Here is a 13,276-nt window from a genome sequence, read left to right as displayed (position 1 = left end):
ATCCAGTTGCAGAGCTCTTAGCTCTAAGCCACTTCATGGGCCACCAGCCAGCCTCTGATGGGCCACTCTTGGGTCAGGTACCCATCTTGGTATAAACCATGCCACCCCTACCCAAAATGCCATCTAGCTCTTCTGGACCCAGGAATTCTGGTCAGGGCAATACAAACTGCAAGGGGACATTTCCACTCATGTCCCGTTACAATTTATTTTCCACAGAATCATGAAAATTATATTTTACAATTGGAAATCAGATGTGTCTTCATCCACACATACCAGCCCACCACAACCAGCCTAAAACTGTTATATTGCATTAGGGAAAAAACCAAACCCTAGCCTGGTCTACAAAGCCCTTTATGATCTAGCCTCTGCCTGCCATCCCTACCTCACCTCCTGCCATCCTCCCTTTAGCATGCTCCAGCCAGCTGGGCCCCCTTTGTCTCCCCTGGAGGTGCCAGACTTGTTCCACCCCAGGGTGTTTACACTTAGCCCTTACTGATTTCTCTGTTTTGAACATGCTTCCCTTGGTTCTTAGAAAGCCTGGTTTCCGACTTCTTACTCATTTTAAGCTCTACTACTATCTTCCCTGATTACCCTCGCAAAAGGACTGCCCTCCTTGCGTCACAGTCTTCCTGGCACATTCACCCCTTGAAATTGTCTTACATATTTATTCCTTTACTTTCTATCTCCAAGTAGAATGAAAACATCAAGAAAGTGGGTATCTTTCCTATGTCGTCAACCCCTGTTCCTTGACTCTTTGGAATAGCCCCTGGCACACAAAATACATCTTAAGCGAATGGAGGAGGTGGTGGCGGCGTGCGTGCATGCTGGCTGCACTCTCTGGTCCTCCATCCAAGTTCGTTTTCCACCTTCCCCTGGCTTGCTGCGCATCTCAGGAAGTCGACCTCTAGAGCCTGCATTTTCCAGGCTCTTTTGTGCTGTGGGTTTCCAGTTAGGTTCAACCAATGAGAGACACCAGCAGAATATTGGAGGACAGTAGGAGTGAGAGGTGGTCAGCGTTTTTTGTTGTTGTTGTTGTTGTTGTTGTTGTTTTACTTCCCAACCCAGTTTAACTATGGTTTTGGCAGTTGAATTCTCTCATAAACAAAGTTCCTATTTACCACAGTTCCAGTTCTATCCCAGCTCTGGTAATGGTTTTCTGTTGCTTCCCCATTCCTTGTAATACTGCCTTTATTAGACTCTTTACTGTTGCTTTTCTTGCCTGCTGGGACCTGGACTGACACAGCAGGGGCCGAAAGGAGGCTGACAAGTTCAGAATAACTAACACTTGAGTTCTTGTCACTTACCCACACAGAGAAAGGCCACACAGAGAAAGTGGGGGAGCCAGGCTTCGAATTAAAAACACAGGGATTATGAGGATATCAGGAAAAACTGTTACATTGGAAATCTAAAGAAGAGAGAGTATTAAGAAGGAAGGAAGGGTCAATAGTGCCCAATGTAGCAAAGGGTTCAAGGTGAGAGAAGGACCAATGAATGTCCCTTAGATATTTCTTCTAAAAGTAACCACTAGAGCCTTAGGGAAAATACTTTCAGTAACAGGCATATTGCAGTGGTATGAAAGTTTAAAAGAGTGAGTTGAGATAGACTTCTTGTTACTTTTGAATGGAAAGAAAGGAAGAAAAGGAAGTTATTGATGAAGCCAAGTTCTAAGGAGATGAGAGAAGAGGGGACTAAGATGTGGGAGAAGGATTAGGTGCAGGGGAAACAATGGTTCCTCTGAAATTCAAAGGAAAGAGGTAGAGATGAATGCAAATTCGCCAGTGCTTATTTCTAATTGTAATGGATTCTGTCATTTATTTGAGGATTTATTTGAATGTAGTTGGGGAGACGCAGATAGTTTTTCTCTCCCCTGTGATACCCTGGGACTTCATTTCTGTGAATTTTCCTGATCAGAAATAAGGCCTGATCTCTCTTCTCAGCCTTTCAAGGTTCAATCATACAATGGGCAAGATTTTCCAGACTCCTTGTTATAACAGACTTTCCACTGCACCTCTGATTTGGGTGTATTACCTTGTTAATAGCTGTGAGACATGGGAATAGGAGAGAAGAGGGAATCCAATCAAGCATTGTGAACTAATCACATTTAAATGCAAAATGGGAAGATGCTATTAAAAAACTAATTCAATGGTAAACCTCTCTCCAAACTCTCAATTATCAATTTTATAATTATGGATTTCCATGTACTGTACAACATTTCAGTTATATTTAAGTGCATATATAGCAATTAATATGTTTAAATTGTGGATATTGAAGCTAACTTAAAATTAGTTTGTTGTGATTTATTATTATTCATGTAAATTGTTTCTCAAGTACAAACAGGAGTTCCTTTTTCATCTGGGGTTGGTGGCCTGCTATGTCTTTGCGTTTCTCTGCCTCCCATTTAAATCTTTAATTAGGGGAGATTTTTAGGGTTCTCAGCTCAAAATTAGAATCTGGCTTGTTTTATAATAGACTTCCAGAAGCCCTGAAACTCTGAACTACATAAACACATAGGCTAGGCATCCCCCAGAGACTATTCCTGCAGCCAAGGGAGATGAAACTATCAAATGGTGGCCTCAGGAGAACAATGCTATTCTTCAATAGGCTCCTCAGCTAGCAAGGCAAATAGTTTGAACACTCTTTTTGGTGAATTTTACAGAAAGCAAGTGCCTTCTCTTTTCAGACTTGCTGAAGATCTGTAATTTAAATGAGTACATCTGGGCACAGTATGAAATTGCTTTTCAGCGTTAGCAACTAATTCTGAATGATGGATACTCAGATTATTTGCTCAACAAGAATATATTGAGGTATACGCTTTGCTAGACTCCCTTGAGAATATAAAGACGAATTAAAGGCATTTCCTACCTTCAGGGAGTACAATCCAATTGTGAAGAAGAGAACAATACTCTATTACAAAGCTTATGTGATGAGTGCTTTGAGGTGGCTGGGGAAAGCGGAATGACTGCTGATAGGGTGGGTATTTCCAAATCGTGTTCTTAGCTCTGTTTCTTCAGTGTATTTAACTAGACACTTAAAACTGAAGCCTTCCTTGATACCCTGAACTAATTGTGAACATAACCAGTCTTCTTCAACAATGCACCTGTCTAATGTTATAGTTAGTAGGAAATGCTGCAATCTCGGCCAGCCTTGATCTGCCAGCATCATGTTCACACGCCTGCTCATGCTTTTTTCCAAGTACACACCGTCCTGGGAGATATCTCCAGCCTTCCTCTCCTCTTACACTGCTCCTCCCTACCCAGAAGTGAGTCTTGATGGAGGTGACAAAGAAGGATTAGTGGAGAAAGGGGAAGCACCAACTCATATCAGCTAAGTAATTGTTTAGCGAATTACCACTCACAGTAAGAAAATGAAAAGTTATAGGTTGACTGTATAGATGTGACTTCCAGTCCAGAAGAGTAAGAAGGTTTGGTGTTTCCACTTTCCATTAGTCTCAGTTCTATGGGAAACAGTATTTCAGGGTTCCAAAAAGAAAACCATGGTTCATTTATGATAGTGGATGAAAATGTCAAATCTTGCAGTTATTATAATTCTGTTGCTATACAAGTTGATGTACACACAAAGTGCCACTCAGTCTAGCCACTACACTAATTAACATCATATAGTAAGGAGAAAAATGAGTATAAAATATCCCCTTTACATTTTTGCTTTAAAATGTTATAAAAAGGGAAATTAGAATATTCTACTGCTAATGAGCCTTTGTTTATAGAAAATGTGATTGGAGATTGATATTGATTACTTCCACAGAATAAATCCATTGCTTTGTAGCCACACAAACATACAGAGAATTGTGTTTTCTAACATTTATTAAACACTTATGGTTTTTAAACTCTTCTCATAAATCAAGACCGAAATAAAATCTATGATTAGAAGAAAGTTTAAGAATTTGAACTTGAATCTAGATTTGCATAAAGATTATTTATTTATTTATTTATTTATTTATTTATTTATTAGGTATGAGTTAGAAAAGATATTCTCTGTTGATCTCTAGTCTAATGTGACTGACCGCATCTCTTTATGACATTTTCTCTCAAACTTTTGTTCTCAACTTAAGAGGAAGATGAGGGGAAACTTCTCAGGAAAAAGAAGATTCATCTTTAGTTAAAAGAAAGAAAGAAAAAAAAAGCACAGGACTAAATGGGCTTGCTTGCTCAAAAATTTCTTCTTGGGACCATCTACTATGATCCCAGCATTTGAAAGCACGTATTGAGGATGTGTCCTCAAGAGTCTATCTTCCAGTGTAAGAAGGCATAAACAACTGTACCACAGTGTTAATTACGATGACAGCACAGTAGGAAGGAATGACTAAATCTGTCTGGGAGTCAGAGAAAGTTTTGCAGCAAAGGTGATATTTGAGCTGGGTGTTGAAGGTTGAATACATGCTTATTTATATCCTATTCATTCCAAAAGGATTTAAGCTGCCTTGTAGGATTTGACCAGACAGTGGGGGACTAGAATAGCATTTCAGGCACAAAAGGTGCCAAAGCACAGAAGCGTGAAAGGGCATGATGTGCTTGGGAAGTGGCAAGATGTTCTGAGGGCAGATGCATAGAGTACACCTCTGTGTACTCTGGGGAAAGCAAAGCAAATAGCATCAACCATATGCCAGCCTCTAGCAGTGATTTGCAAACTACAGCATGCATCAGAATCCCCTAGAGAGCTTTTAAAGCACAGTTCACTGGACCTCATCCCCAGAGTTTTTGATTGTGTGGGTCTGTGGCCTGGGAAATTCCCTAGTGATATTGGTGCAGCTGGTCTTGGGACCATACTTTAAGAACCACTTCTGGTTTTCTGAATTTTACTTTATAGTCAATTAATTGGGAGTACCTGGAAGTTTTATAACTTGAGAAAGAAAGAAACAGATTTGGATTTAGAAAGTTTGCTGGAAGCTATAGGAGGATCAGCAAAGGAAGCCACTTGGTAAATTATTTCACAGGTCCAAGAGGAAGAATAAATGGGCCTGCACCTGTTTATACAAGGATGAAATCGACTTGAGAATTTCTAAAGCATAATCAAGATCACTTGGGATGATTGAATGAATATGGGGAATAAGAGGAAGGGAAAGAATCTAGGATGTTAAAAATTATGTTCCATTTGTAAGTGAAATTCGGCATTTATATATTCAAAGAATCTTATTCTGCCAAAATCTTAAAAAGACTTTCAACAAATCATATGAAGTTTCAGATCATCTTCTTGCCAGTGTCATGGGGTGAGGCTTCACAGCTAGAGAAAGATAGTTTAGTCGTGGTCATTCAGCAGTCATACTTCAAAGATGTGAAACATGAAGCCCACTGAGATAGGAGCAGGCCTTCCTAAGGAACCTTCTAGGGGTGCTGTTTACTCACTGCACACACTCTTAGTATCAGAACCTTGCCTACAAGAATCACCTGTGATGTTTCCAGCCTCAATATACTCTTTTAGTATGCGTAGGATTCCCACCCCCTGGACCCCTGGTCTATAGGACTTTACTGAGACTATATGATATTGATAAATGAAATATGAAATTGAGACTAGCCGAAACCACAGAATGGAAAGAGAAGTATATGAGTGACTTGATCCTAATTATATTGAACACACAATAACATACAGGGAAGTTTTGATATTAGTTGCCAGTTTATCCTTTTAGCTATTATACTATTGAGCCCTGAGCCAAGTTGCCTACCAAACAGTCTCTCTTAGTTCCGATCTCTCTTCCTTTGAATGTTGTTCTTTTTCAGGTGTTCAGGTGCTGATGAGCCTCTTCCTGTGGTTTATCCTGTTCTTTCTTTTTGCAGGGCTTTTAAAAATAGTCAAATCTTTGTATAAATCCTTTCTTATCTTTTTGCAATTTTTGGATTTTCTCATCAATATAATCTCTGCCAATAGTATTTCTAAGGTGGTTGCTGTCTTCAGTCCTCAATGCTAAATACTTAAAGCACATTAGTTTCTCTTTGTTTTTGCAGCCTGTTAACCCTCTGGGTTTCTTGCACTGGACTGCAGACCCTTGGCAGCCATGGGTGGTGTGTGGGAGGAGAGAATGGAGTGGGGTGGGAGAAAGGTAGGTGTTACATTTTGCTCCTTTTGATTAGAGCAGTAAACTTTTATGTTGGATCTAAACTGAAAATAAGTTCCTCTTTTGGACAGAAATGTCATCCTTTCTTTGTAATAACATTTAACATAGTCTTTGGCTGCAGCCTCTCAGGAAATTTTCTGATTCACCATGTTATGTGCACAAATCATGTGGGAAACAAAAACTTGCATAATAATTAATAATAAATTTAAACACTATTAAGGTTAAAGGGGTTAATAAATTACTTCTCTTCACCACCTAAGTTATGAACCATTGAGAGAGACAATGAGCCAAGCAAATGAAGATCAAAAACTTTAACTCTGTTCCTGATGGAATTGATAGAGAATGGGCCTTAGAGTGAGAGCCAAATAATGACTCCCCGCAGCCAGGTCTGAGTGTGTAGAACAGACACACTCACCCAGGCCAACCGCTGTCACCCACCCACCGGGTAATTCATTCCACCACCGTGGAGAGCACGAAGCCAGGAAAAACACTTCCTCATGGAAACCAGAGGATAAATTATTCAAGACATATGCTTTATAGGAGAACATTAAAGACATAAGAAAATAATAGTGACCAATGACAACAGTGTCTAACAATGACTTCTAAACTGTAGAAAAAATAATTTCTTCCTTTCAACGTAATTAATGTCAAACAAGATAAGGAATGTAAAAAATCAAGAAAGAATTTATTTTTCAGGCTATGAAGATGGTAGATGTTGTAATTAGATGTATGTTTTATGTTGACTCCACTAATGATCTGTTTCATTCCTTAAAAGATATAATTAAGAGAGTTAAAGTTTTTTTTAGAGACAGGGTCTTATGCTGTTACCCAGGCTGGAAGACAGTGGCCCAATCATAGCTCACTAAAACTTTGAATTCCTGGTCTCAAGCGATCCTTCTGCCTCACCCTCCTGAGTAGCTGGGACTACAGACATATGCCACCATGCTCAGCTAACTTTTAATTTTTTTGTAGGGACAGAGTCTCACTATGGTGCCCAGGCTGTTCTCAAACTCCTGGCTTCAAGTGATCCTCCCACCTTGGCCTCCCAAAGTGTTAGGATTACAGGCATGAGCCACTGTGCCCAGGCAGTTTTTTAAAAGTTGTCACATGCTGTTAATTCTCCTCCACCTTGCATAGTAGTAGAGTTAAAGCTGAATGAAAGGCCACCAGCTAGAGATACTATTGCCCAGTGTCACTTGCACCTAAAGATAGCCACATGAATAAGTTCTCACCAGCAGAATGGCAATACAGAAGTGATGTGTGCAACTCCAACCTCATTTGTTTAAAAGGAAGTGTCTTGCTCTTCACTTTCTTTCCCCTTCCTGAGGAGAGATGCTGACATGGCAGAGATCCATGGCACCAGGACCCTTAGTGACCTCATGGAACAGAGCCACTCCACCCACCTAGCCTGGCCAGGGTGTAAGATGAGAGAGAAATAAATTTCTGTCTTATTTAGGCCACTGTTTTGAGGAGTGGGTTTCTTTTTTTGTATTAGCTTAACATTTATACTGTCCAGTGCAGATATTTATAGAAAGAAATGTGTACCTTTAGCTACCATGGTGGTTTGATTGGTGGTACCCAAAAGACATGTCTGCTCAGAACCTGTGAGCTTATTTGAAAAATAGTCTTTGCAGATATAATGAAGGATCTCCAATGGGATCATTCTGGATTAACCAGGTGGGCCCTAAATCCAGTGACAGGTGCCTTGATAAGAGACAGAACAGAAAAAGAGAGAAGAGAAGGAAGCCATGTAAAGACAGAGGCAGAGATGGAAGTGATGTTTCTGTAAGCCAAGGAATGCCTGGAGTTGCCAAAAGCCAGAAAAGACAAGGAAGGATTCTCCCCTGGAGTTTTCATAGGGAGCATGGACTGGCTGACACCTTGATTTTAGGCTTTTGACCTCCCAAACCGTGAGAAAATAAATTTCTATTGCTTTCAAGCCACATAGTTTGTGATTTGTAATGGTAGTTCATGGAAACTAGTACAGTTACCTAATAAAATTTGGTAATGGATATGAAGAGGCTGGAATGGAGAAGTAAAAAGAATAATTGTTTTGTTATGAAATACTAACAGGAGCAGAGAGCACTGATATAAAACTGGCTGATTCATTCATTTATAAGATTTTGTGTGTGTGTGTGTGTGTGTGTGTGTGTGTGTGTGTGTGTGTGTGTGTGTGAGACAGAGTCTCACTCTGTTAACCTGGCTAGAGTACAGTGGCATCATTGTAGCTCACTGCAACTTCCAACTCCTGGGCTCAAATGATCTTCCTCCCTTAACCTCCTGAGTAGCTGAGACTACAGGTTTGCACCACCATGCTTGGCCAATTTTTTTTCTATTTTTAATAAAGATGGGGGGAGTCTTGTTCTTGCTCAGGCTGGTCTCCAACTCCTGACCTCAAGTGATACTCCCACTTCAGCCTCCCAGAATGCTAGGGTTACAGGTGTGAGTCACCATGCCTGGACAGTAAAACATTTTCTGATTGCCTAAAATGTATCAACTGCTGAAAGGTGTAGGGCATATAAAAACGAAAAAACACAATCCCAGCCCTCAAGAGGTCTATTGTCTTCTTGGAGAACATAGATGTACGTAGACAACACTGTTTGATTCATTTTTAAAAGACACTAATTTCATGTCAGAATTGTAGACTATGTAGCAATGAGAAAATAGCCCACTGAATTGTTGGACCAATAAGTTTTCCCATCAGAAAATCAAATACGCATTTTGTCTTATGGTGATAATTCTGTGTGGTGAATATGATAAAAATGTTAATTTTAAAAAGTTACTTGTACTTCTAAAGCAATTCACTTTATAAAATAATTTCTTTAAATAAAATATCCATTGATTTAGTGAAATGCTTGTTAATAGTTAATTGATGTCTTGAGAAATATGCTAGAAAAAAAAATTTGAAAGCTTAATTCTTAGAATAATGAATCAGAATGAGACAGTATATATTTTAGTATAAAAATAAAAGAAAATGACTTAAAGAGGCAAATATTTTGCATACTGTTTTGTAATATCTATTAAGAATTAAGTACCAAAAAATTATATAATCACTTTTAATGTGATATTTGTTAATTCCTCTATGTTCTTTAGAAAAATGATCTTATAGAAATTGGTAAAATGAAAGGGAATATTGCTTGACTTAGTTAATAAATTTTAATGAACACAGTAAAAGCATTGTTTTACAGAACAAAACTAGTATAATATTTAAAAAGAAATACTATGGCTAAATATTTTTCTTTGGTTTGTACAAAAAAATCTGACCAACTTCCTTTTCAGATTTAATACATGTGAATAAAAATTAGGGTTATTATAGATCTGTACTCCTGTTTTTATATCTTTATTGCCTTACAGGTAAGTTGATAAAATAGCATTCCTTTCTAATCAGTGAAAATCTCCAATTTGGAATAAGTTTGAAAATCTATTTAATAAAAGACTCTTGCTAGGTGAGGATTTTTCTTCCTCACATATCCAGTTTATAAAATATACATTTAAAAAAATATTCTGGCAGCCTATAAATAAGGGACCTATTTCAAAATTACATTTGTCCAGAAGCCACTCCTCAGGTTAAAAGCCAAAAAACAAATTGGTCCCATGACCACATAGAAAAACATGTATCGAGCATTATTCCTGGGGTTGCATTTAGGCTTCAGTATGAATAATCCAAGATTCTCCCCTATATTAGTTTCATGTTCATGCCAGACTACAGAGTGCCCTAAAGAGTGTCTTTTCTGGTATTACAGATAAACTATAAAATGATATGGGTTCTATTGTCTAAGTTACTTCTAAATTTTATTTTGGAACCGAAGGTCCCTACTCAATTCTCTCAATGGAGGGGGTATCTTTTTAAATTATTTACACCGTCTTTGACATGATATAGGTAATGTGAAAATCTCCTGAGTCCCTTTCCCTCCTATTGTTTTAGTCTGTTTCATATTATCTTTTGTTTTGACTGATGTCTAATTTTTTACTAAATACTGAACTTGTATGATATTCCCTCTTATGCTACACAGTATTATCAGCAAGGACTTACTGTGTAAGAAATACATACTGAAAATATGTATGCATAAAAATACTGAAAGGAGATACACCAAAATGTTTTCCTTTGAGTGTTGGACTGATGAATGATTTTTAAAAATCTCCTTAGTGCATTCTCTCCTTTCTAACTTTCTATAATAAAAATTTAATAGATTTTGAGATTGGTTTGTTTGCAATTTAGAGTATCAGCTTTATTCTACAAACATGAATAAGTGGAAAAAGATGGGGTCTCTAATGCCCATTCTTAGGTAAAGAAAACTGGGTCCACAGTTGTCTTCCCCAGGATCGGTTGGAAAGACTGGAAAATCCGTGCAGCCCTTCTAAGGAATCCCTGTCTAGGCACATTCACAGGGCAGAGGTAGTGTTGAAGGGTCCTCATGATTCTGAACAGTCCACAAGACACGCAAGCCAAAAGAAACCACCATTCTAAACACTTTACTTAGTCTAAATTCATTGTAAGTAAGAAATATTTACAATGATGTTGAGAAACTTTAGACCCAATGGAGAAGAAAAATCAGATGAGTTCACTCTGACATACTCAATTTTAGCTACAGTCAAAAAAAAAAAAAAGGTAATGAAAATGAATTTTTGTTTAAGTGTCAAGGTATTTACTATGATTTTATTATTTTTTTAATTTTGTGGGGTTTTTTTGAGACAGAGTCTGCCTGTGTTGGCCAGAGTGGAATGCCGTGGTGTCAGCCTAGTTCACAGCAACTTCAAACTCCTGGGCTCAAGCGATCCTCCTGCCTCAGCCTCCTGAGTAGCTGGAACTACAGGCTCGAGCCACAGAACCTGGCTAATTTTTCTATTTTTTAGTAGAGTAATTTTCTATTAGTAATTTTTCTATTTTTCTAATTTTAGGGTGTCTTTGCTCTTGCTCAGACTGGTCTCAAACTCCTGAGTTCAAGTGATCCTCCCACCTTGGCCTCCCAGAGTGCTAGGATTATAGGCGTGAGCCACCATGCCCGGCCTTACTATGATTTTAGAATTCCACATGATGGTTATGAATTTATTAGATAGGGGCTTAGAATGTATTTGTGTACATTTGTAGATACATCGCATTTTAATGAATTATCTTGTTTGCCATTAAATTCTATTTACTACAGCTTACCTCAGTAGTGTGTGTGTATGTGTGTGTGTGTATGTGTGTTTTGTAATATGATGTTTGATAATTCTTGGAAAGGTTAACATGAAATCCATATTGTTCCACTAGATTAAAGCAGCCAGAAAGCACTTTATTTTAAATGCTATTCAGGTAGTTGAAAAATAGTATCAGTTTTGTGTTGGTATTGCTGTTTTTTCACTTAATAAGATTTTTGTGAATCTGAAGCTATTTTGCTTCTTTGTGTGAATCTTCTTTTATACTTTTTTAGCAAGCTTTCATATGGGTATTTTCAAATAAAATATATAAGTGGAGACATACTAAACGAGTACTATTGCTTTCCAGTACTAGGTGTGTTCAAAAAAAGAAAGAAGTCAAATGGGACTTAGAATAAAGTTGCACTGTGTTTTTAAGACTTATAATATCCACTTGTAAAAACAATATATTTTCAGACAAATAGAAAATTGTTCACCTGGTGAAATAATGTTTGCTAATATCTGATATATATAATAGCTAAATAAAATGAGAAATAAGGACAAGAGTAGACAAATACTGAAACAAAACCTCGTTGTACAAATAGTCTCAGAAATAACCTTGGAAAACATGCCTCCCTGATGTAAATATTACAACTGAGTTCACACAAAAATGTTGTCTGTTAAAGTCAGTGGGAGTCATGCATTCAAACATTTCTGGTTAGAACAAGGGTTTTTAATGATTTCTAAAGCCTCACATGAAGGTCTTAATTATTTTAAGCAGGAGTTCCTGTTTCCATGTCCAGCTTTTCTACTGATTTAATTTTTTTAAACACCAATTTCTAAAAATGAAGGGATGATCAATATTTCAGTTGTAAATTATCAGGTACCATATTTGCTTTTGCAAACCTGATTTGCAATTATTGCTTGAGCATTTACATATTAGCATAACATCAGATAACCTCGTGTCCTGTTTTGGTAATGCCTATGTAGACATTTTATCTGGGAGAGGGCTATGTGTGTCAAGGATCCACCCACTAGTAAATTGTGTTGATTTGAAACCACCTGGTTTTAACCTAATGGTTTATCTAAATGACTCTTGGGGACTGTTAAAGAACAAAATAATTTGAAATAATTAATAAAAATAATCCATGTCACTTTGCACAAATGGAGAAAGTATGTTTTAAAGAATAAATTCAAGCCGTTTTAACAGAAATCTGCTTTTGCTGCCTGCGTAACTTGCTTTCCTTAGCCCATTTATCTGCAGACGCTGCTGAAGAACCTCTGCCTGCAAGATCAGCCCCTTTTATGCTTTGAGACAATGTGAATCAAGCTGACATATTTTTCCCAAGGAGTTGTTAAGCAAGCAAACAGATATACTTGTTTGAAGATGGGAGAGAAATCCAGCCTGGAGATGCAAACTTAGAAGGCACCAGTATTTTAATGGTTGAAAAACCAAGGCAGTGGATGAGATTAGGAGTAGAGCAAATTTTTATTAGCTGTCTTAATCCTAGGCGCTTTTTACATAAACAAAACACATTTCCCCCACTGCACTGTCATTGAGAATCTCAGTTCAATGTCCATATAGTTCTAGCTTTAGTTTTTGTGGTTTATGTAATAAAAATAATATTTTTGGCTTCATTTTCAAATGACTATAAAATTTTAATATGCATTTTCAGACTATACATGTAAAACCCCTAATGAATAAGAAGAGCAGCCAGGTGAGCATGGGAACTCTGAAAAGGAAATAGCCAAGACTGACCCACCTACCTCACAGGGTTGCTAAGAGCAGCAGATGGAATTATCATAGGTAGAAATCTTTGAGACTCAGTATACAAAAGCCAGAATTTGCATGGTATTCTTACTAGAAACCGGTAATATTCTTATTTTTAAACATGTGTGCAATGGCAAATCTTTATGTTAGCACTTGCTTTTGGAAACTCTGGCGTGGTATATTACAAAGATTAGTAGTTCTATTTATTGCACAATTTCAACCACATGGCTGCAATGTGACTCATGGTAGATATATTTTATTACCAGCATTCAAATCATTTGCCTCTCTCTTAATGTTTAATAGTCTCTAATTCCAAAGCTAGC

General features: G+C 37.6%; 1 long non-coding RNA gene across 3 annotated transcripts in view; it reads left to right on the top strand.

Annotated features, from left to right (window-relative positions):
* LOC105869109 (uncharacterized) overlaps positions 1 to 13,276 on the top strand; it is a 40,392-nt gene that overhangs the window by 2,552 nt on the left and 24,564 nt on the right. The gene's annotated exons all lie outside the window — the stretch shown is intronic.

Source organism: Microcebus murinus, chromosome 7, assembly GCF_040939455.1.
Source record: "Microcebus murinus isolate Inina chromosome 7, M.murinus_Inina_mat1.0, whole genome shotgun sequence".
Classification (NCBI taxonomy): Eukaryota; Metazoa; Chordata; class Mammalia; order Primates; family Cheirogaleidae; genus Microcebus; species Microcebus murinus.
This window is presented reverse-complemented; position numbering and strand designations above follow the sequence as displayed.